The 27,931-nt window shown below is 34.6% G+C and overlaps 1 pseudogene; it reads left to right on the top strand.

Moving 5' to 3' along the window:
• Positions 1-813: 813 nt before the first annotated feature.
• Positions 814-5,901, top strand: LOC134261597 (uncharacterized; annotated as a pseudogene).
• The last annotated feature ends 22,030 nt before the right edge of the window (positions 5,902-27,931 follow it).

Below are 27,931 nucleotides of genomic sequence, written 5' to 3'. Positions count from 1 at the left end.
TCGCATGGAACATCTCGAAATTAAAAGAAGACTTGTCATAGATGAAGAAATATTGGTTATGGTAAGGCAATGAATCCAAAAAAAAATTCGGCTCCACCAAGTTAATTTGGCAAACATGGTGTTTCATACAAATTTATGCTGCCGTCACAAAAAGTACTTGAAAAACTGGAAGAAGCATTGTTAAGTCTGGAGAGAAAAAAAAAATACAATTTTTTTTTTGGCGCAGACCGTCTACATGTATGTCATGGCCGGGCAGGATTTTCGAATGAGAATAAATAAGATAAAATGAGATATTCATGTAATAAATCTGTATATCAAATTTCGTTTCTGTATGTTAAATGGTTGCGAAGGAAATGAACGGAAACTAAGTGGACCGACGGACAGCAGGAAAGCAATATGCCCTCCCCTCTAAGAAGGGGGGCATAATAATTTGTTTGGCTCATCCATTTTTAGCCGGGCTTATTGCTCAAAGAGCAATAGCCGGCTTATGGGATCCTGTTCAACTTCCTGTTCAAGGCAGGATGTTGACCCAATAGTCGCCAAATTAAACTGACGTTCTGAAATATAGTGTATCTACTTGTAATCGCTGTTGAAACAATATATACTCATAATCTGATTAATTAAATGTGAATATAAACTGTACTGTAATTATTATTGTGCAGTTATCAAAAATACATTTGTTCTTAGTAGAGAACTTTTAACAAATTCCTACGCATAGCCTGGTTCCCTGTCCCTGTTTTGCTTCGTTTACTCTGCGTCACTGCCTCGGCAATGGTGAGACAGGGTACAGGCTAAATTTTCCACTTATTCGGCAAACCTAATCAGCCGAGGAGTCCCTAATGATGCAGGTGTTAGGCCTACACAGTGCCCCCCTAGACATCGCCAGATTTCGTTTCTGGAGATAAACAAAGAAGACGCCATATTACACAAGGTATTAGGTATACGCGATTGCGGTATGGCGTTCTCCATGGTCAAATTATACAGCTGGTACAACGAAACTTATGCGGAAATCGGAGACTGCCGTACAATCTGACCACGTTTTAAAGTTTGTGTATGACAAAGATGCGCAGTTTATAAGGGGAATTGTGCAAGCCTCCATGCGAGACCGGAGCTACAGGTTACTGTAAGTTCATCCCATTTCTTTGAGATTTTTGGAAGAATGAAAAGTTTTTTTTTAAGTCTTTGCCTTGCCAATGACCAAATAAATGGTTGACTACAGTATCTGAAGAAATTTTAAGGAGTTGAATGAATGTCATACAGACCTCTGCCTATGGCTGCTAAATCAAAGCTTAATTTTACAGTTTTATGTGAAGAATTAAAAATATATAGGAGTATGTAAAGAAATGTTGTAACTGTAAATGGAAGTAACTTTTCTCTATTTTGTTCAATTATAAAGTATGAATTTAGACCATCCAGCCCCTGCATGGGTTTTAGTTTCCAATTTTTATAGCCATAAAATGACTTGGAGTTGTAAAAGGGGTTTTTGAAGAAAAGTAGCTTGCACCCCCATCTTCAATAGAACTCCATTTTTCATAATATTTATTTTTTTTATCTCTTGAAGAAAAAAAAAATGTAGAGCAAGTTATTGAGTATATTGTTTCTCCAAGGATGAATCCAGGATATGTCTTTGTACTCTCATGTCATCCAGAACTTGTGAATTTTTTCCTCATTTTCCCATTTATTTTCCCATTTATATATATTTTTATTTAAAAAAAATTAAATAAGACACTTTCACCTTGTTATGTTATTTTAAAAAGTTGTCCATATAATTTTGAAGCGATATGAGCAAAAATAAATCGATAAAAATAACCTATTGCAGATTTGTTAAGAACAGGTGCATGTGGTGGATTTTGATCCGCTCCCGTATAAAACAAAAATGGCGTCGTACAGCAGACGCTTCATACTCGTCGTAATTTTCGTTAAATAATGCAACAAGTAGAAAAATTACCATGGATAATTTCGTTTTTAATATCATTGCATGCAGGAGAATATTCATTTGATTTGCACCAAAACATGACTGATTCTTTCAGGAAAATGGAAAGCTAGCCGAAAATTCTATGGCATGTCCTGTCGCACGACTGCTTTTTTGTGCGTTTTCAAAGACTTGATATATCAATGGTGAGTTTATTAATTCTAAACAACTTTTTCTTTCTCCGAGACGATTTGGGGTTTGGAAAAATTGTGTAATTTATGTATTTTGCAAAAAATTTACAAATAAATACCGTTTGACAGATTTTTAAACGTAAAAACGAAAATCGGCAATAATGAGTACTCGGCAATAATGGGTGTACTCGCACGTTATATGTTTTATCCTGCCTATGCAATAAATCCAGAACAAACCTCTTTCCGAATTTCCTTGACTGAAAGTGTCTATGCAATGTCTTAATACATAATAATAAATTAATTTACAATTCTTTTTTTTTTCTCTCTCTCCACAATTTTCAAGTTTCCATGTAAACATGCTTTTTACTTTTAAAATTGATAGTATCAGAAATATAAGTAAAATTCTAGGTGGTTATTTTTTTTTTTATTTTATTAGATTACTCTTGGTTCTAACTACACAGTTGAACAGAGTACCTGTGAATGTGTACATGGGATGGACAAATGTCACCATCAAGCCAGCATTCTTCTCTATGGGTAATTTATATGCAATTTATGTAATATGTAAATTCACTTGGTCTGTTTTAGGTATGCTTTACCAAATTTAATGTTAAATAGAAATTATATCAAAACATGCACACCAATATATATACCCGGTATATACAAGTGTGCAGTTCACCATGTGACTGTAGGTAGCAGGGTACTATTCGTGCCCTGGAACCTCCAAGTCCACTACCTTGGCATATATAAGCATACTTGTAACTATAAAATCTAACTTTAGGCCCCAAGACTATAATATAACTTAGTAAATTTATGGAACGTGTTGATACAGGTACAAAAATGTCAGCAAAACTGATGTACGCCAGAGTTGGATTAAGCATCCAGAGTGCGCCACCTCGTCAAACTAAGACGATGGAAGAACTTTTTCCTGCACCTGACAGGTTTATAAATTACAGGTATGCATTTATTATGACTGTTTCATGAATGGTGCAAAATATTAAAAAATGACAGTACCCCAAAAGTGAAAATATAAAAAATAGAGAAATAGCATATTTTTTATGGGCAATATACACATTTTGCAATGGATGGAACTGTATCTCTCTGGTCGTCCATCCTAATTTTTTCAGACCAGCAAGCTACAGATCTGCAGCTAGCATGGTATATGTAAAACCATTCAGTGTTGTATTATGCTCCATTTTTCAACTTTTGTCAAAAATTACTAGGGCAACAAATAGGCCAGTCAATGATAGGGACAGGGAGTTCCTATATCAGAAATTGACAACTGTAGGGAGATTTTCAGGTTAATATATCTGGTGTTTTATTTTAGTGTCACATTGTTTACGAGTTTATTCTATTGTTACTTTTTTGAAAATTTATACTGTGATAGGATAGAATGCATATACACACATGTATATATATATATATAAATTCACAAAACACCTAACTAACTCATTACACCCGGACTTTGGACTTCAGATATTTAATGGCTTATTTGACATTGGACTGAAATTCTGACAAGATGTGCAGTCTTTCCATTCTTTTTGCTTTTTTTGTCTTTTACATGTTTAGTTTTGTTCTTGTCTCTTTTGTTTTTGTGTTGACTTTGTTTTAAACTTTTAATTATACATTTATACTATCAATTTCAATTCAGTGTGAAGTTTTGCATCAAGTCACAATCTTTTTTGACAGATGCATTCAGCGTAAACAATTCATGTGATTGATAAACTCATATTATCAACCTTGACACAGAAATAGTCTGTTGTACAAGCAAACAATCAAGGATTAGAAGAAAGTTCCAGTCGTAAAGCTTGCGGTTAGGAGGCGTATACTATTTACCTTGAACGCATCTGTCAAACTAGAAGATCGTGACGTAATATAAAACTTCAACTCAACTGCAACCTTTAGTAAAATGTTTAAATATTATTCACCCTATTTCTCATACATACTTAAAGGAAGTTATTTGTACATTCTTTTCACATGTATAAATATTGAAATCCAAAATTTATTTGAAGTAGTAAATAAAATAAGTTTGAAAAAATATTTAACATATATACCAGTATTAAGAATTGGTGATGTAACTGCAATACAGGTTTATTGAGTATTTGTTGTCTTTTTCACTGAGGGTTTAATTTTTTTGTTTAATTAAATCAACAGCAATGCATTGGATACTATCCCCCGAGCCGCCTGTGCCCACACTTGCAGTGCCTCTAGTTGAAGACCTCATCTCTAGCCAGGAATTTATTTCTGCAGAGAATCCAGTCGCTTGGATGAAGCAAAAATTAATGATAAATGAGCAAGAAATCCAACAGGTAAAGACAAATGAGTTGCATAATGAATAGAATGTATTCTGTTTCATTATGAATGTTGTTTAAGTTTTAAGATTTTTGTCATGTTTTAGATTGCCTGTCTTACCACTGGTCAAAAGGAAAATTGCATGTGGTCATCTGTTAGGAAGAATAGATCAACAGCTTCAAACTTTGGTTGTGTTTTGGCAGCGATCAAGAGAAATAGGTATACTGGTAGTTTACATGCCTTTATATGTATATGTAATTATAAATGATACTTGTAAAAGCAGTTAATTATAAAATCAAAAATATTGAAAGTTTGCTCCTTATATAACAGATATCCTGTCTCCTTATACAAAAGATTATGCTCAGCTTATGATCTGTCAAAGAAGGATGCCATTATTTGGGGGACGTGCAATGAAAAAGTCGCAATTGAAAAGTATAGAACTTTTGGGGATGCAGTTGTAGAGCCAACAGGTTGGTACATTTCTTTCCTAAGCAAAATTTCAATTTCTTTAAAGCAAATAAAAATTGATGATAAATAAAAATTTTTCTTGAGCTAATTTATTTAAAATTCAGTTATTAAACTGAAGTTGAAGATAATGAATATAAATATACTGTTTGTGTATTCTATTTATAACAAGTCATCAATGCATAAGAAAATCAGAGTGTTGCATATTAATGCTATTTTGAAACTTTATAATACTGTTCATATTAGGTATCTGGCTACACTGTAATGGGGTTCTTGGGTCAAGCCCCGATGGACTCATTCGTTGTCCTGCTGCATTCGGATTCAGCTATCAGAATCCAGGACTCGCTGACATATTAGAGATGTCAAACGTTAAGCCAGAAATACTGGAGGTGAAATGCCCCTTTTCAGCAAGAATATGACAATTCCAGAAGCTATTGAAAAAGTACACGATTTCTGCCTAGGTAATAATAGTGTGTATGTATTTGTTTGAATACGTTTCATGTACTGAGATATTACTTTAAATAATTCCAATATATTAGTTTGGATAAATTTAAGTACAATTTAGCAATTGTTAAAAAAGTTTTTTCCTTCTGTTGTAATGTTAGTCCTCAAGGCAGATGATTTGCCTTCTCACTTTATTGTACAGTAAGGAACAAAATACTTATACATGTAAATATTTATTAGTTAAATAGCTTTGTCTTATATTAATGATTGAGGCACCAATGAAAATTCTTATTCTTTAAAAATCTTCAACATATATATTTTTTTCATATAGAGGTTCAGGATTTTAATGGAGTCAAGTCCTTCAAGCTATGAGAGAACCACCAATACTATGATCAAGTGCAAGGACAGCTTCATATAATTGGGAAATCCTTGTGTGATTTTATGGTCTGGACACCAAAAGACTGTGCGATTGTGAGAATTAACAAAGACATCAATTGGGAGATCAACATATCTGTTTTGACAGACTTTTATTTCTGTAAATTTCTCCCGTATTTACAACAGCTATAAGATATAACATTAAACATGGTGAAAACATTTTAATTTTAATATCTTAGTTATCTACACTTGCAAAATTCTGAGCAATTTCCTGCATAAGGGGATCCTGAAAATTGACTAAAACACAGCATAATTGAAAGACTTTTGTAGAAATATATCTAAATTGCTGCGGAACATGCCTTGAAATTTCATAATTCTTAATATGCTCATTTGCTCTTTCAACATGTATGCGTGACTTAGCAATTCTTCGACATAGTTGGACCTCACTGGAAAGGGAGGAATATTTAGATGTACTCCTTGGGGGCAACAACTTGTGAATAGTGAACCCTTTGTCTGCTAAGATCATATCACCTGGAGATAACTGTTCTAAGACTTTACAATGTTCTACAATTGCAACATCAGATAAGCTGCCAGGGTGCAATTTAGTAATAAATACCAAAGCACCATTAGGTGCAACACCTGTAACACTTTTAACAGTGTGAGAATTTTTGTATCCGCTGTATGTGCTGGCCTGCAATCTCATATCATTCCCTGGAACATCCTGGGTGATTTCTGTTGCATCAAGTACTATTCTACATGAACTAAAATCCCCAAAACTTGTAGGCATAGACCCTTGCACATTCGTCATGAAATTTTGTGGATGTAATGATTAGGTTCTTTAATTGTGCTCATTGGATTTAAAAATTCGAAGCTTTTATTAGTTTCCATGGAAAGGGGGGAAAAGTCAAAATTCTTGAACTTCGATTTTTAAATCAAAGTACTGAAAGTACAGATAGGTTTGATGGTTGTCCAAGTTTGAGTTCTAGAAAAATGTCCATCCAATTGAGCTAAAACCTTTTTAAGGCTAATAGGCATGTTGTGTAGATGTATGGAACAAAGGTCATTTTGTGTGCATACGCATTTACGTGCGGATGCGTGCAACATTAAATGACTTGTATACTGAATATTGCTTTAACTTTTACACTTTTTTGATGAAATGCTCATTTCATACGGATATTATATAAGGATATATTAATAGTGTAGATAATATGACATTGTCAGATTAGCACGAAATGATGTGCATGCACGTGCACTTTGCTCTGATTGGCTGAAACAAAAATTTTAATATCTCTTTCTTTTTTGATGAAATACATTGAAATTTTAAATAAGTCATGCATTACGACAAGTCATGCATTACTACAATATGATATATAACAATAATCATGAAAACATGTGCATGCATGTGCACTGCAATCTGATTGACTAAAACTTTAAAAGGCTATAACTACTCTAGTTTTGGGATTTATAACTTGCATATGCATGCACATGCGCTTAGCTCCGATTTTAAAATCAAAGTACCGAAAGGACTGATACGAGTTGATGGTTGTCCAAGCTTAGCTAATGGGCATAGTATTACTGATGACAAAATGAAAATTCTCCAGTTCGGGAAACATACGCTATTGCTTGCAATAGCAGACTTTCTAGTCATTATGTCGTCCCGAACGAAGTTGGGGACGACATATTGCGATTGTATGCATGTTTAAATACATCCTCAGTCTATCAGTAATATGATCATTTTTCTGCTAACTGTTGTTGTTGAAACGCAGGTAACAAAATTCGATGATAATCAGCATGCACAAAATTTTGCTGGCTAACTGTGACCTCTTAGCTTCGGACGTAGGAAATATTGATGCTTAGTAGTGCCTGACGCCATGGCATAAGGCAAGAAAAAAAATGCTCAATAACAATAAAGAACAAGTATATAAAGCTCAAAAATAAAAAGATAAAATCACCCTTATACTTCATCAAAGTTAAACCTATTGTTCTTATATAAAATTTAACGATGCTTTTTCATTCGCTGCATCTAATAATTCCTTATATCATTCATACTTTAACTGAAACCTGTTCTTTTCACCTGTGTGCTGTTCTTAAGCCCGGCTTTCAGTACTTTCAGTACTTTGATTGAATACATGTAATAGCTTGAGTAACTTTGCCTGATTTTAGATCATTACCTAGCCTATTACAGCACATCCATGAATGAATTGGTCTATTAGTTTAATCAAATTTGATATCTGGCTCTACAATTGTAAAAATAATCACAAGACTCTCGACATCGTTGGCATCGTCTTGAGGGTTGTTGAGACTGGGTTCCGGGGGTATTCCTGAGTTTGCCTCGACTCCTGATATCTGGGGCGTGAGCGATTGTCCTTATTGTTATGACTGTTAACACATTAACAATTGATGTTTCCAGGGATTTTATCCTTCCTTCAAATCTGTTTGCTGCAGCACACAGAGTTGCATTGGTCGCATTCTGCACTCCCTCTGGCTCAAAACTTTGTGCAAGTTTCGCTAAACGAGCTCCTTGTCGGGTTGTGCCTATAATGAAGTCGGCTAGAATTTTTAAAACCACTCATTATTTTGCCCATTAATTTGTGAGAGTCAACTTTTAAGTCCGTGGCTGTTTGGGACACAGTGAATGATTTCTTCAACAATTTCGTTTTCTCCTTGGTTGAGGTTTAGCAGATAAAACACATGGTCGGTAGTGGTTTAAATCTTTTGATTGATGAAAGCTGTCTGGATCGCTGAGAGGGAATTTTTAACTGCCACATCCAAAATATTGAACCATATTTCAGTCGGTCCCAAAAGAAAGAAAGAAAGATGTAGAATAGTTCTGTCTTCCGTTAATCCCTGTATATTTACAAAGGCCATGAATGTGACCTACAACTGCAGAGCGGTTTTTCTATCAAACTTTTCCCATTTAGTCTGTGTGTTTGTGTAAGATTGAATGGTGAAGATCCTGGAGCAACAAAGTATGGTGTTCTCATGAAATCTCTTTGGTCATTTCCACGTTCCATTTCTCGAAGTTTTTGCCGCATTGTTTCTATTTCGTCATACTTTGCCTCTTGTCTCTTCTCCTCGCCTACTTTCTCTCGAAGATGGATACTGCCCCGAGTATTCGCTGACCGAATTGCTGGGAGTTCCTTGATGAGGCATTTCAAAGATAGTTGATAATTTGCTTTGGGTCACACTATCTTTTGAACGCAATAAGTTTCCTATAGACCTCAACCACTTGACACGTCTAATTTTTAGCTCTTTTTGAACGTGTGCTATTACTAAATTGGGAATATATTGTTATTATATCAATGGATGACTCGCTTGGATTGTGATATTCCTTGGTGACAACTCTACTGACGTAGATTCTGGATCTATCTGTCGTGGCTGTAAATCCAAAGGAAAAATAAGATTATAAAAAATTACAACTTTAATGTTTTGAAACATCAGTCAACAGTTACAAATAAAATATAGAATGTTTTTAATTTTATAAAAGTATTCTTAAGCTATGGTATGATGACTGTACAGTGGGTATATAATATTTGTAAGAAAATACCTTAAAAATTCATCAATTTAAAATAATTCTTAACAATATACACTCTAAATATGCAATTAGTAATATGTAGCTACACAAACTTACACTTTATTATAAACATACTAACAAGTATAAATTCATGACTAATTTAGAAAATACAATTATGAAATTCAATATATAAAATTATACATAAACGAATAATCTTAACTTTAAAATATAACAAAATGAAACATACCTGTAAGTCCTATGGAAAAATAAGATTTTAAATTTTATTCTTCAAGGCGTCGCATGGAAGTGACCAGGTTAAGTCAAATTTCCAGCGACACCAGATTGGCATTGGACAAAAGAGCTTATGCGATAGTAAGGTGTCCGTCGCCTGTCTGTCTTTCCCGAGAATTGGTTGGATAACTTCGATTTATTGACGAAAGTGGGTCCAGTGTTATTTGTTGCTGCCTCGTTGAGACATCTCTTAACTGTCTTCTAAGAGCCTCAATCTCCTCGTCTTTGTCATCTAGCTCCCTGTTTCTTCTTTCTTGAAGCCGTTGCAATTCCTCCCGTTGGTTTCTTAATTCTCTCTGTAATTCACTCACTTCTTGAGTGTTATCCTCCTCAATAGTCAATAGTAGTGTCAGAGTTCTCAGGTGCTGGCAATTTGCTGTACCTTCTTTAGTTGTAACGATGATAGGGATTATTTTATTTCATAAAATAAATTATGTCAGAAAGGACAGTAGTCTACTTGTTTGGCAAGTTATATTTAATTCAGACTTAAACTGTTGGCGAAGTAGCAGTTTGAAAGATTTTCACAAATTAATATTTCTATTTTTAGTAACCACGGCAACACCGTTCGTGAGAATCAAAAACCTATATACAGAGTTATGTATGTTAGCCTAGTCTACTTGTGTTCCATGTTATATTGAAATCAGACTTAAACTGTAGGAGAAGTGGCATTTTCAACGATTTTCACAAAAAAATCTATTTTTAGTAACCACGGCAACACCGTTCGTCGGAATAAAAAACCTATATAAAGAATTATGTATCTTAGCCTAGTCTACTTTTGTTCCATGTTATATTGAAATCAGACTTAAACTGTAGGAGAAGTGGCATTTTCAATGATTTTCACAAAAATTCTATTTTTAGTAACCAAGGCAACACCGTTCGTCGGAATCAAAAACCAGAAAAATGTAACACATGAGTAGTGTCACAAAAAGTATATACTTATACAGCGAATTTCAGTCAGTTGTTTACCATTGTAATTATAAAGTTTGTTATAATCAGATATAAACGTGATTCATTATAAATACGTTACATTACAATAAAAAATGAACAGGCAACAACGTCAGTAAAACGTTTATATATATTTATTACAACAACTATTGAAAGAGCAGCAACTTGTCTCTAACTTTAATGTACCGTATAAGTAGAATTTTTAGCGAGGATTTAATTTTGGCATTATTAGCGAGGGTGCTGAGATCGCTAAAATTAAATATCGCTAAAAATAAATTTCATTGTATTTGTAATAGCTTCTTTAATATGGCATTTTAAAATCGCTAAAATAACATCTCGCTAAAAATAAATTACCAGTTTTTAAGGTCAAATCGCTAAATTTGCGTCTCGCTAAAATTTCCACTTATACGGTATATATTTAACTTTTATTGAGGGGTATCATATTTTAAATTGATTATTTGCCACAAACTTGTTATCCAAATACTCCCACTCACACAATTACTTGAGGACATTTTGATTTATTTCCGCTTATTTTTCTAAACCTTTTACTTGATGGGGAAAATCTTTGAACTTCAATACATACACGTCTTGTAGTCTTTCTTATTCTCTGACATTCGTGTCTGCACAGTATCCGTCCACTGGATAGGGTCCCATGCGTTTCTCTTTGCCGGTATTCAAACGATGCTGAATGAAATGTTCCGAAACAACTCATGTAATCCAACCAGTAGAATGCAGACATGTATCTATCTCGGACTTTTCCTCGAAAACCGTTCTCGGCACGACGACGAATAAATGGTACGGTAGGCATTTTCTGGTCTATGGCCCACATGTACAGTGCATTGGCATCGTAACCAACTATGCTTTCACAAGGTTTTTCAGGATTGTTCCTGATAGTTGCATCCTGATTTTGCATACCTTGAAAAGATAATGAACGGGCCTCCAACGATGTTATTTTTTACTGTTTTAAATAAGTCTTTGTCTTTTTCTCCGTAAAGTGCAAATGAAGCGTGTGCACGTGAACTTGTTTGAAATAACATTGTTCGCGCAATGCCGGGAACAGACATGGCCACTTTAAAAACATCAATGCCACTCTAAAAGTAAATTCTTTGTAATTTCTCCACTGCTTCTACAAACGGTTCAACGTCCTGGATATTATACCACACAAGAAAATCTTTTAAACAGTTCATATTTTCTTTTTCCCAAACGTCCTGACAGAATTTATAATCCTCTGGGCTTATGTTGGCATTTCGGAGGGGACTGTAGAAAGCTTCATGTGGGGGTAGTTGTTTTTCCTCTTCAAGTTGTCGGAATCTTTTTAAATGTTCATATTGAAAAAATCCTTTTTGTTCTTCAATCTGATATGCATGGAGAAAACTTGCCTAGGAGGTACCAGTGCCAGAAAGTTTGTAATGTCTAGAAGACGGAGTTTGTTGTTGCTTATACACGTATTCGTATTGTTCTTTTTAATGGTAATCCCGTTTGTTTCATGTAAACGAAGACGTCTTGCAATGCTGTTTTTAATTAAGTTCAAGTCGTACTTGGCAGAATTAAATCCGAGAACTGGAACTTGACGACAGTAAAAGTGGAATTTATCCCTCATTAGGTCAAGTGCATTGACCATTGCTTTGTGCGTATTTTTTGGATTTTCTTTACTTTGCCAACGTTCAAATTGCTGATCTAAAGAATCACGCACATAAGCCCAATTCTTACTTGCCAACGTGTAGCAGGTATCGGATATTTCCTCCATATAGGTAACCATGTCTTTGATAAGTGTATCTGGTTCCTGGTGTACGAAACATTCTGGAGAAGTATGTTTGCGTACATTAGATCATACACTAACAGAAACTGGTACGTGTTCGCTATGCCACTGTGATTTAGCACTTTTGTCATTGTTTTTAGGTTTAAGTATTGCCTCAAAGTCAAACACAATAAACCAAGGAAAAACTCTATCTTCGGGGGGAACAACGCATCCTAATGATTCAAGCTGATCAAAGATTGTTTGTCTTACTTGATGAAAACCACCGGGGAATTTTGACACAGTTTTGTTTTCACAAGTTTTCTCATGTCTAGTACACTGATAGGAGCTTGGAAACATTTTCTCGCACATTTTACACAAATACATGTATTTCTTTGCATATGCTTTCATGTAATTGATGTATGAAACAAGATGTTCAAAAAGATTCAGGTTCATGGTATCTTTATGTCTTGATAGGCTGCGGTGATAGGGAAATGCACTTCCATCTTCTTGTAACGAAAAGAGATTAATGTTCAGTCGGAAGCAGCGTTCAATCTCATGTAGATCCTCGCAGTTATCAAAGCTTGGATATTGATTCGGCGATGGAAAGTCTTTTCTCCTTTCTGTTCCTCTAAATAAGTACACCATTGGTGGTAGTAGAGTTTTGTTGAAGTTTCTAAATTAGTTTTCTGTACACGGTGAACTGCCAGACAGCGAAATAAACATAAATTGTCTTCATACTTTACGCCTTTTCGGTTCTTGTTGAGTGCCCACAAATTCTTGTTCTTAGAGATGTAGTCTGGTAAATCAAAGCCAAAAGAAAAAAAAATATAAGAATTTCATCTTCAAGAAACAATAAACAGAGAAAAAAAGGTTATTTTTAAATATTATTTTTATCATTTATTCCCAGCTCTCTGATTGGCTCAAACTTGATCACATGATTTAGTATATAACAGCATAAAGACTTGAGTTACTATTTATAGAATCTGAAATGCGTATCGACTTAAAGTTTCTTAAAATGGAGATAATTTCCGTGAAACAAAATAGTACTGTATTCAATCAAAGCTAATACAGTGTATGATTTGATGTTTCTAGAAAAAAAATATTTATTTCAACTTTTACTAACTTTTTTTCTATGTTCTGTATTTGATGAGACAAAAGAAGGCATTGGATTAGGATTACTTCATATTAATTAAAACATATTCGATATGTGTGTCAAATATTGATACAAAACTTAATCAAATAAATGAAGTATTCTGAATAAGTAAATCGTCTAAATCACTCCATCAATATAAAGGAAACGCATTTACATTGAACGGTGTAATTTATTTTGATCTCTAGTCTCTAATTGTTAAAGGGAGAAAACTTTTCCAATTATTTCATAATTTGTTTTGTCAATCTATGTAAAAAATAATATAACAAATGTAGCCCTTTAATTCGGTCAATCCATAGATATATCGACTTCACAGAAAAGCATATCGACCACGCACTTAGTGCTCGGCCGATATGCGTTTCTGTGAAGTCGATATATCTATGGATTGACCTCATCAAAGGGCTATATTTATATAATATATAGATGGATTTTTTCTTTAATAAACTTTAGTTCAATTTTGTTTATTATTGGGAAAAGTTGATATGTTAAACATTATATTTCATTAAAAAAGTTAAATAAATGCATTATTATGAGAATACCTGAGAACCGTGGAAATGAAAGATTATTTAAATTTGAACGAACACAAAATTTGTTCAATAAGTAAATTCAAAATATTAATGAGATAATGTAATAGGAGTAATGTCGACAGAACACCATTGTCATTAGTGGTTCTAGAATATTTTCAACACCCTCCTATATTTTCGTATTGAATTATTTCCCAGGTTCTTATTAGCTCTACTGGTCAGAGACCAGAAGAGCTTATGCGATAGTAATGCGTCCGGCGTCCGTCTGTCTGTAAACAATTTTTCAAAATGCTACTTCTCCTACAGTTTTGGTCTAATTTCAGTATAACTTGGCAAACAAGTAGACTACACTAAGATGCATAATTCTCTATCGGTTTTTGATTTCGATGAACGGTGTTGCCGTAGTTACTAAAAATAGAAATTTCTGTGAAATTGTTTCAAAATGCTACTCCTCCTACAGTTTTGGTCTGATTTCAGTATAACTTAGCGAACAAGTAGAATACACTAAGATACATAATTCTGTGTATCGGTTTTTGATTGTTGCCGTGGTTACTAAAAATAGAAATATCTGTAAAATTGTTTCAAAATGCTACTCCTCCTACAGTTTTGGTCTGATTTCAGTATAACTTGGCATACAAGTAGAATACACTAAGATACATATTTCTGTTTATCGGTTTTGGATGAACGGTATTGCCGTGGTTACTAAAAATAGAAATTTCTGTGAAATTCTTTCAAAATGCTATTTCTCCTACAGTTTTGGTCTGATTTCAGTATAACTTATCACACAAGTAGACTACACTAAGATACATAATTCTGTATATCGGTTTTTGATTTCGATGAATGGTGTTGCCATGGTTACTAAAAATAGAAATATCTGTAAAATTGTTTCAAAATGCTACTCCTCCTACAGTTTTCGTCGATTTCAGTATAACTTTGCACACAAGTAGACTTCACAAAGATACATAATTCTGTGCATCAGTTTTTGATTTCGATGAATGGTGTTGCCATGGTTACTAAAAATAGAAATTTCTCAATTTCAATATAACTTGGCACACAAGTAGACTACACTAAGATACATAATTCTGTGCATCAGTTTTTAGCTCACCTCAACGAAGTTGGGGGAGCTTATGTAATACCCTCGGCGTCGGCGTCGGTGTCGGTGTCGGTGTCGGCGTCGGTGTCGGCGTCGGCGTCCCGGGTTAAGGTTAAGTTTTTTGGAGCAGTTTTTGTTTTTAAGTACTTCTGTGTCCTATATTGATTAGACATGCATGGAAGATGGTTCTAGTGTGTTTCATTGTACCAGTCAAAGTTTCAGATGCTGCAATTTTAGCAAAGGAATGACCAGGTTAATGTTTTTGGAGCAGGTTAACATTTTTGGTGCAGTTTTTGGTGTAGGTTTCATTTCCAAGTAACTATAAGCCCTATGTTAACCAAACTTGCATGGATAATACATCTAAGGATGCATACTACCGGGCTTGCTTCGGATGCTGAATCTGACCTACTTTTTCCGGTTGAGTGAACAGGTTAAAGTTTTTTGGTGCAGATTTCATTTCAAAGTATCTGTAAGTCCTTTGTTGACCAAACTTGCATGGATGATACATCTAAGGATGGATACAACCAGGCTTGCTTCGGATGCTGAATCTGACCTACATTTTCCGGTTGAGTGAACAGGTTAAAGTTTTTGGTGCAGGTTTCATTTCCAAGTATCTGTAAGTCCTATGTTGACCAAACTTGCATGGATGATACATCTAAGGATGGATACTACCAGGCTTGCTTCGGATGCTGAATCTGACCTACATTTTCCGGTTGAGTGAACAGGTTGAAGTTTTTGGTGCAGGTTTCATTTCCAAGTAACTATAAGCCCTATGTTGACCAAACTTGCATGGATGATACATCTAAGGATGGATACTACCGGGCTTGCTTCGGATGCTGAATCTGACCTACATTTTCCAGGTTTCATTTGCAAGTAACTTTAAGCCCTATGTTGACCAAACTTGCATGGATGATAAATCTAAGGATGCACACTACCGGCTTGCTTCGGATGCTGAATCTGACCTACATTTTCCGGTTGAGTGAACAAGTAAAAGTTTTTGGTGCAGGTTTCATTTCCAAGTAACTATGAGTTCTTTAATGACCAATCTTGCATGGATGATACATCTTAGGATGCATACTACCAGGCTTGCTTCGGATGCTGAATCTGACCTACATTTTGTGGATGAGTGAAAATGTTAGTTTTTGATGTATGTTTCATTTCCAATTAACTATGAGCCTTATAATGTGCAAACTTGCATGGACGATACATCTTAGGATGCACACTAATGGACTTGCTTCGGATGCTGAATTCGACATATATATTTTTCAGATAATAGACCAGGTTAAAGTTATGGTTGCAGGTCTATTACCAAAAAACTTTAAGGCTTTTATAACATTGTATAAACCAAACTTGCACAAATGTTGCATCAAGAGATGAAAGCTCAAATTTGCTTTAGATGCTGAATTACATTTTCATGAAGAAGAACTACTGTAAATTTTTTATGTTGGTCTACTTCAAAGTATCAGATCAAAATTGCTTAGATATTTTCATTTTTGGAATGTACATTTTTTGTTGGTTAATTGTGTGACTTTGCCTTATTTAAAGACAACATTCGTTGAGGTGAGCTCTGTAATCTCTGATTACCTATGTTTGATTTCAATGAATGGTGTTGCCATGGTTATTCAATATAGAAATTTCTGTGAAGTTCTTTCAAAATGCTTCTCCTCCTACAGTTTTGGTCCAATTTCAGTACATGTATAACTTGGCATACAAGTAGACTATACTAAGATACATAATTCTCTGCATCAGTTTTTATTTTGACGAGCGGCAAGGATCATTTTTCTATTTATTGCTATATAAAGTTTCAAGTCCCAATTGCTACTTATCTCTTCCTTTGTTTTAAGTATAAACCAGTAGAGCTACAGTCTCGACAGAGACTTCTGTTTACGAATTAATCTAGTCTGCTGCAGCCATATTTTTTTCTCTGCAAATAGATTTTTTCCTTCAAGAACACATTTTGTAACAATTAAAGGCCTATTTAATATGAATTAACCGTGTTTCCAGATTTTTTTTATTTGTAAAATAATTGATTCACTGTATGTATAGTATTAAAACTTTTAATGGAATTCTAAATGAATAATTCAATCTGATTTGAACATATTTTATTGCACAAAATATATACAATGGGATTGGGCACAAGTTCTAAAAACTTGAATCGCCCTCTCCCTAATTTAATCTCATGTGCTCATGTAACAAAGAAAGACTAATTAAAATAGCATCGATCTGAATTCGTGTTACATATCATATTTAACACGAATTCAGATCGATGCTATATCGTATAAAGTCTGAGCTGCATTTAATCAAAGTTACTTCTACAGTTTTGGTTCGATTTCAATATAATATGTAATTTTGTAATAATATTGTTTCAAAATGCTACTCCTCCTACAATTTTGGTCCGATCTCTATATAACTTGGCACACAAGTAGACTACACTAAGATACATAATTCTGTGCATCTGTTTTTGATTTTGATAAATGGTGTTGCCATGGTTACTAAGATTTCTGTGAAATTGTTTCAAAATGCTACTCCTCGTACGGTTTTAGTCCGATTTCAATATAACTTGGCACACAAGTAGACTACACTAAGATACATAATTCTGTGCATCAGTTTTTGATTTCAATAAACGGTGTTGCTGTGGTTACTATCAATACTATCAATAGAAATTTTTGTGAAATTGTTTCAAAATGCTACTCTTTGTACAGTTTTGGTTCAATTTCAATATAACTTAGCACACAAGTAGACTACACTAAGATACATAATTCTGTGCATCAGTTTTTGATTTCAATAAATGGTGTTGCTGTGGTTGCTAAAAATAGAAATTTTTGTGAAATTGTTTCAAAATGCTACTCCTCCTACATTTTTAGTGCGATTTCAATATAACTTGGCACACAAGTAGACTTTAGAAAGATACAGGTTCATAATTCTGTGCATCGTTTTTTTTTTTTTTGATGAGTGGCAAGGATCATTTTTCTATTTATTGCTGATTTAAAGTCTCGAGTCCCAACTGCTACTTTTCTCTTCCTTTGTTTTAAGTTTTAACCAGTAGAGCTACAGTCTCGACACCCCGACGACCGCCCTCGACAGAGACTTCTGGTTTTGATTTGAGATTCTGCTTGGTCTTATTTCCGAGCCTGTTTGTACCTTATTTCAACACCTCTTGTCAATTGTAATGAAAACACCAGTTTCAATAAACAACAAAATTTATTTAACCTTTGTATAGACAAACAAAAAAATGGTATAAAAAAAATAACAACTGTAAATTTCTGCCTTGTAAAAAAAATAATCGCAATTTTGAAAACCCAGCAAAAATCACCCCCCAACCTAGCGTACGGAAACGCTAGCCCAACCTAGCCGGAGGAAAAGGCCTAGGGAAATTAAAACCTCTTATTTACATTTATTTATTGAAAACCTAACTCCTAACTTTTAGTTTTATGGCCTAATAAATTTAACAGGAGCTATAGACGACGACAATTTTGTACAAATACCTAATAATAACTTAACATAATTTCTAAGGGTGCAACCTGTTAAATACCTAATAAACCTCTATAAAAGTGAGAGAACTTACAGCAAATCAATGCTTTTCAAGATTCCCCACTAAACTAGCAGTTACACGGGTTTTTATACTTTTTGGAAACAATAGAAAATTCAACTTAGAATTCTAGTGGATGCACCCGAAGGGTATGAACTTTGACTGATATTAGTAACACCCAAAAGGTTAACTTCCGTATAAATAGCCAATCAAAATTTAGATAATCATTAGCCCAAAAGATTTCATGGAAGCAACATGTGCTTTTCCCTGAGAAGGTTTGTAAACATGCTAAATATTAACAAATGTATTAGGGATAAGGCAGTATACACATATAGGCATGAAAACATTGATAATAACATATTATTACTAAAATACAAGGTATAAATGCATATAACAAAATCCATTCCTGCTACATTCCCCCTTCTTAAGACATAAATAATTATATCATTTATTCAAAATTATTATATAGCTATAGCAGGAATGGAAAAAAATTCAATTTAACAACAAAGGTAAAATTATATTAAAAAAAATATCAGGATAACAGTTAATATAATAAACTTCACACTGTCACTGTCACTTAATATAGTTTTAACATGTTTAACTTGATTTACTGATTGGTATACTCCTCCACAGAGGGAACGGAGTTTCTTCCCCACAGTCGCTTAGTGATAATGACGGAGATTCCTTCTCGGACCTCGGGAATCACTTCTTGGTCGCGCGATACAGTTTGGTCTCTGGCGAGCGACTGACACATGTTCTGGGTAGTGGCCTTCCTGCGCTTAGCCTCCTGTAAGCGGAACTGTTCCCTGGCCTGACTTACGGGGGCGAGGGGCATTAATCCCTTCCCGGGATCCACGTACTTGAGGTTCCTTACCCATTTCTCCTTCGGCACGACTTGATTTTCGTTGTGTAGTTTCAGCCTCATATGACGGAATGTCTGATTCCTTTTCGCACTCGCAAAGCGGCATGTAGGACAGGCGTATATACATATATCTTGATTGTGTATCTGAGTCCAGTGGAGACGTTTCATCGTCTTTAGAAATACTTGGCATCCGTCAGCAGGGCAGGTCATTCCTCCCTCGATCCATTTTGGTCGAATATCTTCATCCAACTGCTCCATTTCTTCCTCCGTTATTAGGATTTCCAATATATCCATCACGCAATCCTGAAAAATAATTGTACAACTAATATTAGAATTTTTTTTTCAAAACAAATCAATTATACCAAGGTAATATCAGAGTATAGGAATAGGGCGCCAACAGTCCAGCTGTCTTTTGAAAATATTCCAACTCTTTTATATTACCATGAAATAATAGATAAAAATAAATTTCCAAATGTTAATAACTCAAATTTGAAATTACAAATCATTGCAAATAATATTTTTGAAAAATATGTTACTTTCACATTACAGATAATTTTTGAAAAAAAATTCACTTATCTAAAATTGATATTAAAGTTATGGTGAGTAGATCTCCCTGGGTTTAATTCTTCTCCCAGTTCTTGTTTTTACAGGTGATCTTTGCTCAGGTTGCACCAAAGGACTATTTGGAATTGGTTCTGTTGTTTCGCTCAAGGTTCCATCAGAAGTTTGGTGTTCGTTATCTTCCAACCAATTAACTGGAGGTTGTCTCCCTTGGAATGGTTTCAAATGATCCACATGGACAGTTATTGGGGTACTTTTTGAATTTAACTGCATCTCATAAGTAACCTCTGAAATTTTCTGAATAATGAGATATGGACCCGTCCAACCTTGACCTAATTTATTTGATATAGCTGGTAAATACCATCTCCAAACCCATTCACCTGGTTCAAACTCTCTTGGTTTTAACCCTTTATCATAATAATGAATCTGTCTCTGAGAAGCAATACCCAAATTTTGATATGCAAACTCAAACGCATTGTTCATTGATACTAACCATTTTACATACATTGAAGGACACAGTTTCCCAGGATTTGCTGGTGGTATCCCAACCATGATATCTAATGGGCATGAAATTTCCCGACCCAACATGAGCAAGTTTGGAGTACACTTTGTACTTATGTGAGGGGTTGCACGATAGGCCATCATGAGGTATGGTAAATGGTCATCCCAATCATCTTTATTTTCATTGACAAACGCAGACAACATGGCGATCAGAGTTCTATTAAAACGCTCAACAAGGCCATCAGATTGTGGTCTATATGGAGTGGTTCTAGTTTTCTCTATGTCTAAAACTTTACAAAGTTCAGAAAATAATTCACTTTCGAATTCTCTCCCCTGATCAGTATGAATTAGATTTGGAACACCAAAACGTGAAATAAATTCAGTAGCAAGTTTGTCAGCAACTGTAAGGGCAGTATGATCAGACACAGCGTATGCTTTTTTCCATTTTGAAAAATAGTCACCTACAACAATGATATACTCATTTCCATTATTGGTTGTTGGTAAACCACCTAAAATATCTATTGCAATTCGGTCTAATGGTTTTGTAGATTGAAATAGAGAAGACTGAAGTGGAGATTTTCCAAACCCTGGACCTGGTTTTCTACGTGCACAAAGATCACATGATTGACACCATAATTTTACATCATTTGACAAGCCAGGCCAGTAGAATCTTCTTTTGACAGACTCGTATGTTTTATCCCTCCCTAAATGACCTGAAATTCTTGAATTGTGTAGGGATTCAAAAATCTTTTCTCTCATAATTTGAGGGGCAACAATCTGAAAAATGACATGACCTTGTGGATCTTTTTCACTCACTCTGTATAAAATTTCGTCTGACCTACTTTCAAACTCTTCCCACATTTGACATAAAGTTCGAATTTCATGGGAAAATGAACCAATAGTTTGTCTGTTTGGTTTAGTAACTTGTTCGGTTTTGAGTTGTTTGAATCTACCAATGTTTTTGTCTTCATTTTGCCATTCTTTTATTTGTTCAGGACCCCAAATTTCAACCCAATTTGATACTTCAGGAGTACGGTCATCAGCTTGGACAGGATATATTCCCTGATCAGAATGCTTAGATTCTTCATTAAGGAATTCTCCTTTTTCCGCCTCAACTTCCGAAGTCAAATTCTCATTACCTAAATTTGCATTTTGAGATTTTGAATCACAATCGGGGCAATTTTCTCTTGTTCATTTACGTTTGACTGGAATTCTGGACAACCCATCAGCATTTCCATGCTGAGAACCTTGACGATGTTCTATGTCAAAATCAAACATGTCAATGACACTTATCCATCGAGCAATCATTCCCTCGGGATTTTTGAAATTTTTAAGCCACTTGAGTGAAGCATGATCTGTTCCTACCAAAAATTTTTGTCCCAACAAATAATTTCTGAAATGTTTCAAAAATACTACAATAGCCAAAAGTTCTTTGTGGGAAGTACAGTATTTTCTTGCGATATCACACCACCCAACCCTGTATCACTGGCATCTGTGTCAAGTATGAATTTACCATTTGCAGTAGGGTAGGCCAAAATTGGGACAGAGATCAATAATGTCTTCAGCTCGTCAAAAACTTTTTGACAATTACCATCCCATTTAAACCTTTTGTTTTTCCTTGTGAGTTGACTCAATGGAGATGCTATGGTGAAAAATTTGGAATAAATTTTCTGTAGTAACCAGCTGTACCTAAAAATGATCTGATTTCAGTATCATTTGTTGGAATAGGCCAATTTTGAACTGCATTTATTTTCTTTGGATCACAACTGATTCCAGCTTTTGAAACTTTGTGGCCTAAATATGAAACTTCATTTTGAAAAAGAAAACACTTTTTGGGTCTTAATTTCAAGTTTGCTTTTCGAAAACACTCCAAAACTCCTCTCAAATTTCTCAATGCAATTTCAGATGTACTGCCAAAAACTATGACTTCATCCAAATAACATAAGCATCTTGTCCAATTGAGTCCTCCCAACACCAGATTCATAAGGCGTGAAAAAGTGGCAGGGGCATTGCATAGCCCAAAAGGCATAACATTAAAATGATACAATCCCCTGTGAGTAGTAAAAGCAGTTTTGTTCTTATCCGACTCTTTCAACGGACATTGCCAATACCCACTGGCCGAATCTAATGTTGAAACCCATTGTGCACCTGATAATGCATCTAGCGCATCATCTTTTCTGTTCAAGGGATAAGCATTCTTCTTTGTAATGGAATTTAATTTGCGAAAATCTATGCAAAATCTTGTAGACCCATCTGATTTTGTAACCAAAACAACAGGAGCAGACCATGGACTATTACTTGGTTCTATTATTTTCTGATCAAGCATTTTGTCAAGTTCTTGTTCAACAATTTCTTTTTGTTTTGGGGATAATCTCCGAGGAGGTATCTTAATAGGACCTTCACACCCAGTATCTATGCTATGTTCTACAAAATCAGTTTGACCCAATTTCCCGTCAGGTGTCATAAATACATCTTCAAACTCAAGCAACGAACTCTCAATTTTTTTTCTCTTTCTCATTTAATTGATTGGAACTTTCAGGGATTACGGTTTTAGATTTTGATAAATGGTGTTGCCGTGGTTACTTCAAATAGAATATCTGTAAATGTTTTTCAAATGCTACTCATCCTACAGTTTTGGTCTGATTTCAATATAACTTGGCACAAAAGATACATAATTCTATTTATAGATTTTTAATTTGGATGAACGATGCTGCCATGGTTACTAAAAATAGAAATTTCTGTGAAATTTAAAAATGCTACTCTTCCTACAGTTTTGGTCTGATTTCAATATAACTTGACCTACAAGTAGACTACACTAAGATACATACTTCTGCGTATTGTTGTTGTGATTTCCATAAATGGTGTTGCCGTGGTTTCTAAAAATAGAATTTTGTGAAATTCTTTCAAAATGCTACTCCTACAGTTTTCGTCTGATTTTTACATAACTTGGTACACAAGTAGACTACACTACGATACATAATTCTGTTTATCGGTTTTTGATTTAAATGAAGGGTGTTGCCGTGGTTACTAAAAATAGAAATGTCTGTAAATTTTTTTTCATAATGCTACTTGGCAAACAAGCAGACTACACTTAGAACATAAAGAGACTTTATCAAGGATCATTATTCTATTTATTTCTATTTATTGCTGTTGTAAAGTTTTAATTCCCAACTAGTTCTCTCTTCCTTTGCTATTAGTACAAACCAGTAGAGATTTAGTCTCGACACAGACTTCTTGTATTTTCATCGTTTTCAAGGTATGAAGAGACCCAAGACTTTATGTCCACTACGAAAATGCAATTGTTCACATATATTGCTACTGAACAATTCATCAAATCATCTCCCCGTGAACCAATACATTTTCCTCAAACCACAAAAATTTGACCTCTCAAAAATATTAGATTGAATAGTATAATAGGACAGTATATCAAAAGATTTATCAGTCATGACCAAAAAAGAAATAAAATAAATGAATTCCAAATCACTACAACATATCCTTGGCATTCGAGATATCGGTGTAAAAGATATGAAAGTTCATCCAAGATCTATATAAAAATCATGTATGACGTAATAATTCATTTCTTGTTATTTATACACATTACTTGTAATCAGTATTTCAAGTAAAAATTTTAAATCTAATGATTTTGCTGGATGAAATAGTTACATATCAATTATGATCTACGGCAAATCTTAAGTTACAGTTATTGAACAATTATTTTGGGTATCACTAGATAGCGAACTCGTCACCGCCCATCAGAATATCTAGTGATACCCAAAATAATATGTTCAATAAGGAACTTGTATCATGTCAATCATCGGTCACATGATCTTTAGTTTTAATTCCACCCAAATTGACAATATTTTTTTTTTCATTTTACTTGCATAATGCTAAGTGGATATTAATTTTGTAAGAGCCCCCACAATGCCGGACCCATTCGAAATTTTTCGGTGGCTGTGAACGAAGTCGAGAATGAAGACGGCTTTTTGTGTGTATGTACGTGCTTCATGTGCTTTTTGAATTCTGAAAAAAAGAAAACTTTCAGTATACAGGATTTTGTGTTTATACGGATTTACTGCCCCAAAACCCATGGATTCCAATTTATAGCAACACGTAGATACATGTAAAAGTAATTTTAACTTGGATTTTCTGGATTAGAAATCGCAATTCAACGAATCTCTAACGGCAAGTACCCGTTTTGTTAAAGCATGGGCGTCGGAACCGGGGGGGAGGAGGCAAGAGAGGGGCATAGCCCCCATACTTTTTTGCATAGATAGACGTAATATAGGCATTAGAAATAGGGGGTTACCTTTACTGTTGGTTTAGCCCCCCTTTCAATTTGCTTCCGACGCCTATGTATAGTTCTATCAAAAGCTTAAATAAGAGAAAGCTAAACTGTACAGATATTAAATACGACTGTTTTTTTTTTCAACGAAGAAATTTTGATCCATCATACTAGGCACGTAATTTTACGAAGAAGGAGGGGGGGGGGCTCCCTCCACTTCTTTCGAATTTTGAATTTTAACTGTTTATTATAATTGAGTACTAGCAACTGATAACAAGCTAAGGAGATACAATTTACCCCCGTCCCGACATTTTTGCTGCACCCGTCCCAGTATTTTTTCTTTGAAATATATGTAAAATCGATTTATGTCTAAGTAACTGGAGCGTTTCATTAAATTCAAAGTAATCTGCTGTAGCTATTGGATTTAATTTTTGATTTGATGCAGTCTGGTGTAAAAACTGTTAGATATTACTTTTTCTGTCTGATCACGATTAATTTACTGTAAAAAAAAACAGATTGAATTTTAGAGTCAAAACAGTGTTTAATACATTTTTTACTATGGTGTTCATGCTAGCTTACATATCATGCGCGATATCATGTATATTTCGGAAGTTATTGTACATGCAATAACTTCCAAAATATACCTGATACCGCATGCCCTTAGCTCCGCCTCCTCAACGGTATCAAGATTTAATGCACAGCGATCTTCAAAGGAAAAACACCGCAATCATGATACAATGCAGATTTGGAGATCGCCAAGATTTCACACTTTATTGTCACGAAATTATTGATGTGTATTTAGAAGTGTGAGAAAACGTGAACAAATTTAGTTTACTGGTATTATTCTTGGTGTGAAGAATTGTACAGGACAATAAAATTATCAGGAGCACAGTCCTATGAAAAAAAGATAGTTCCCACAAATAAACTGTATTTTTCAAAAAGTGGCAGAATTATTCTAATATATATGAAGGAGTTAGAATATTACTACTTAACCTAGCTAGCTCATCTGAGACTTTTATCTTTCAATGCATGAGAAGCAACCGTGTTCAATCGTAGCCCCTCACAAAGGGAAATTAAAAAATTGCCTTTTGGCTAAGATAGTCTTCCTCTTCCACAGAGCATCAAGATCAAAAAAAGATTAAAATTACAAGGTTTTCACACATGCATATATATAGATATATATATATTTCAGGTTGTCTGGATAGCGAGGATGCGTATGTGGTGGTGTCAGGGTCCGAAAGTTCTTCGGATGAACTAACACCATTTTATATAGAAGATGCCCCTCAAATCATAACGAAAGTTTAAATTTAACAACAAATGTAACTTTCGTTCATCGTCGGGGCATGATGAAGAAAAGTTTCCCAAACAATTGTAGAGGACAGGTAATTTATTTCTCTTGTGTTCGGATTTCGGATGTTTATTTGTGAATGTTCCTAAAATTTATGCGAAACGAGTTTCATTGCCTATATTTCAGGAACTGATCAACTTTGTAGAGACAAAGCTCATGACAACCGAGTTTATTTTGAAATTGGCCCCTCAGAGGTGTTGAAAGACTACCGTCTGCAGAATTTTGGGGGGGCCCAACTTACAAATTGAAATTAAGGAAATGAGGTTAGCCTATTAACCCTTCGACATTTTAGGAATAAAAATTGCATTCAGATACAGCGTGTGAAGGATTAAACATGGTACTCATTTTGTCTTTTTTCTGAATTTTTTTTCTGGTATGTTAAATTTAATTCATTTACACAAAATAAGTTTAGATGCAGAGTAAAATTATACTTTATATATTTTGTTTACTTAAACAATGCCAGATAAAGAAGGAATTAATTGTTTTATGTTCTTACAGGGAGGAATACGAAGTCCCCTTTGACTTAGAAAGTGCAGTGACCGAAAATGCAGCCCCCCATGTCCCTAATGCAGGTCCCATAACAGCAAGAGTGGATGAGGGCTGTGAAATTGCCACTAAAATTGCCCAAGAGACAATAAGGTTAGACAATTTCGTTAAAACGTGTGACATAAGTAGAAGCAGCTGGTAAACTGATTACATTAAAAAATTATCTACCTTGTGAAATAATCACGTGCTCCATCATGTCTTAAACAAACAAATCATGAAATCATATTTAATATGAAACGACACTGCATGTCTACCCACCTATTGTTTTTTATTACATTTAGTAAAAAGTTGTTAAAACCTTATCTAAATAAAAATAATATGTATTATAACATGCCACTAACCTGCGTCTCCCCTTGGAAATTAATTTCTATGGGGAGAACGCGGAAGACTTCGGGGGGCTGAGGAAGGAGTTCTTCCGAATTCTGTTAAAGGAGATGGCGAACTACATCTTAGCCGAAGATGGGAGTTTCGTGAAGAATGATGAAGCGCTGGCCTGGCAGCATTTCTTTTATGCCGGTGTCTTCATAGGTATATCCTTTCTTACTGGATTCCAAACAAATGTTATTTTTAATGATGCCCGTTTGTAAATAATCATCTGTCAATGTTTGTAGGACTGAGTGCTATCCAGGGAGGTCCTTTCTTCAGCCAGCTGATGTCGGTATTGGGCCTCCCTGACTCTGAAGAGAGGACACAGTTTGTAAAAGGCCTCCAAAGAGTAGGAGTCCATTAGGTGATTTTAAATAATGTTTTATTAATTCCTCTAAATATACATCTAATGTACATTTCCATTCAGATACACATTAACATACATTGCAGAGAATTAAAATATATTTGTGAATTTTGGGAGTAAATATTTCACTGTTCAAATATATCTTCTATTTCATACCACTATTTTTTTTTAATATATTTCACGAACGTTCATTAAAATGAATACAGAATACAATTCGAACTTTAAATTACCAATAATTATCTTTTGATTGTTGTAGATGATAAAAGAAAAGAGAACAGTAAAATACCTGTTCATGCAGTTCTCTTCGGACACAATGACTGTGAACAAAATGCTACACCTTCTACATGTTGAAATCAGTGAGTAGGGATCAAGTAGGAGGATGAGGGAGGAGGCGGCCTTCTTTCGATATTTTCGGGAAGTCTATGGTGAGTTTAAAATTTATCAGTTATTTAAAAGGCTGTGTGTACAAAAAAAAATAGACGCTATTATGTAATAAAATGAGAAGAATCGGATTTACCAGATAATTGATAGCAATGAACTTTCAGCGAAGTTTGGGCGCATACTGCTATAACAGGAAAATACACCGAGATAAAAACAAAACACCCAAGGCAAAGCATTTGTATTAATCATGTCGAAAAGCA

Source organism: Saccostrea cucullata, unplaced genomic scaffold (assembly GCF_032062105.1).
Source record: "Saccostrea cucullata isolate Sc308-1 unplaced genomic scaffold, CSIRO_AGI_Scuc_v1 ctg4469, whole genome shotgun sequence".
Classification (NCBI taxonomy): Eukaryota; Metazoa; Mollusca; class Bivalvia; order Ostreida; family Ostreidae; genus Saccostrea; species Saccostrea cuccullata.
This window is presented reverse-complemented; position numbering and strand designations above follow the sequence as displayed.